The sequence below is a fragment of the Manis javanica genome, chromosome 13 (assembly GCF_040802235.1).
Source record: "Manis javanica isolate MJ-LG chromosome 13, MJ_LKY, whole genome shotgun sequence".
Classification (NCBI taxonomy): domain Eukaryota; kingdom Metazoa; phylum Chordata; class Mammalia; order Pholidota; family Manidae; genus Manis; species Manis javanica.
In genome coordinates, this window is record NC_133168.1 from 17097473 (window position 1) to 17099777 (window position 2305).

The 2305-nt window shown below is 43.3% G+C and overlaps 1 pseudogene; it reads left to right on the forward strand.

Annotated features, from left to right (window-relative positions):
* Positions 1-766: 766 nt before the first annotated feature.
* LOC108407027 (histone-binding protein RBBP4 pseudogene) lies at positions 767-1989 on the forward strand (annotated as a pseudogene).
* Positions 1990-2305: the final 316 nt, after the last annotated feature.

Sequence of the window (2305 nt, forward strand, 5' to 3'; positions counted from 1 at the left end):
GTACAAGGAGGGTATCTTGCTCATGGGAAATTTTATAATTTATTTTTAGATGAAAAAGGGTAGACCAGAGAGCCCTTCCATCTGCTGATTCTCAGATGCCCTCAGCTCAAAATAATCAATATCCCAAAGCAGCATATCGTAGGTGGCAATTCCTGAATGTCTGTGCTTCTAAATCTCTCTAAGCTTCTCTTTACTCATCTGTAAAATGGAAATAATCGTTCACCTTGTAGAGCTGTAAGAATTAGAGAGAATATGTGTGAAAATCATTTTCACAGTCCAGGCACCATGTGTGTGTCTAACTAATGGTTACTTTTACCCATTCATACATTAATTCCCTCAGCAAATACTTGCTGAGCACCTCCCATGTTCCAGACATTAAGTAGAATAGACAAAGGTTCTGACCTTAAAGTTTGGGTTTTTTAAGCATTAATAAAATGAGTTTAATCTCATGGAACTTATGTTGCTCTACCGTGTAGTAAGTCATCTGAACCTGGGATCCCACCCTTAGCTCTTTCATCAACTTTCTTCCGTCCCCTCTTCTCTCCTCTGGCTTTTTGTCATACTCATTGGCAAGTAATCAAAACTTTTTTCATTTTAAGAAAAAATTCTAGTCCCACAGCCTCCCCACCCCTCCTGCAATGCTTGACCCTGGATTCCCCCAGCTTGCCTGCCCGGCCTGGTCAACAAGGAAGCAGCCTTTGGGGATGCAGTAGAAGAATGTGTGATCAATGAAGAGTACTAAATATGGAAAAAGAACACCCCTTTTCTTTATGATTTGGTGATGACTCATGCTCTGGAGTGGCCCAGTTTTAATACACAGTGGCTTCTACATGCAACCAGACCAGAAGGGAAAGATTTCAGCATCCAGTAACTTGTCCTGTGGACGCACACGTTGGATGAACAAAACCACCTTGGGATAGCTACTGTGCAGCGCCCTGATGCTGCCTGGTTTGATGCTTCACACTACGACAGTGAGAAGGGAGAATTTGGAGGTTTTGGCTCAGTTAGTGGAAAAATTGAAATAGAAATCAAGATCAGCCATGAAGGAGAAGTAAATAGGGTGTGTTATATGCCCCAGAGTCCTTGCATCTTTATAACAAAGACTCCATCAGTGATGTTTTTGCTTTGACTACATGAAACATCCTTCTAAACCAGACCCGTCCAGAGAGTGCGATCCAGACTTGCGTCTCTGTGGACATCACAAGGAAGGCTATGGGATTTCCTGGAACCCAAATCTCAGTGGGCATTTACTTGGTGTTTCTGATGACCATTTCATCTGTCTGTGAGACATCAGTGCTGTTCCAAAGGAAGGGAAAGTTGTGGATGCGAAGACTGTCTTTACAGGGCATGCAGAAGTAGTAGTAGATATTTCCTGGCATCTGCAACATGAGCCTCTGTTTGGATCAATTGCTGATGATCGGATGGTTATGATCTGGGATACCCCTTTAAGCAATCCTTCCAAACCAAGCCACTCACACTGGATGCTCACACTGCTGAAGTGAGCTGCTTTCTTTCAGTCCTTACAGTGAGTTCATGCTTGCCACAGATCAGCTGATGAGGCTATTGCCTTGTGGGATCTGAGAAATCTGAAACTTAAGTTGCATTCCATCGAGTCACATATGAAATATTCCAAGTCCAGTGGTTGCCTCACAATGAGACTAATTTGGTTTCAGTGGTATTGATCTGAGACTGAATGCCTGGGATTTGAGTGAAACTGGAGACCAGCAGTCTCTGGAAAATGCAGAAGATGGGCCTTCGGAGTTGCTGTTTGTTCGTGCGGTCACACTGCCAGCATGTCTGATTCCTCCTGGAACCTCAGTGAACCTTGGGTGATGTGCTCTGTATCAGAAGACAATATCATGCAGGTGTGGCAAATGGTGGAGAACATTTATAATGGTGAAGACCCTGAAGGAAGCGTGGCTCCAGAAGCACTAGGGTCCTAGATACATCTGCATTTCTTGGGATTTTAGACTGCCTTTGCTTTCCTCTCAGCCCTGAGACTGATTTAATACTGGTTTGGAGGCACAGACTTTGGGTGGCTGTCCCTCTACAATAGGTTCCACCAGCCGCTGCCATTGGCCCAATCACGGTGTTTCCTAAATATTAACTGGGGGATTTGATTCAGCAAAGCCACTGGCTTATATTTAAATTTTCTTCAGGAATTTTCTACTTACAAAGGTCTAAAGTAGCCACAAAAAGGAGAATATTGTGTGTGGTTATTTTTCTTAGGCTACATCTGTAGGTTTTTCAGACGCATTTAAGTAAAGCCTAGAGTGAGTAAAGAATAAAGCCAAGTGAGGTACAT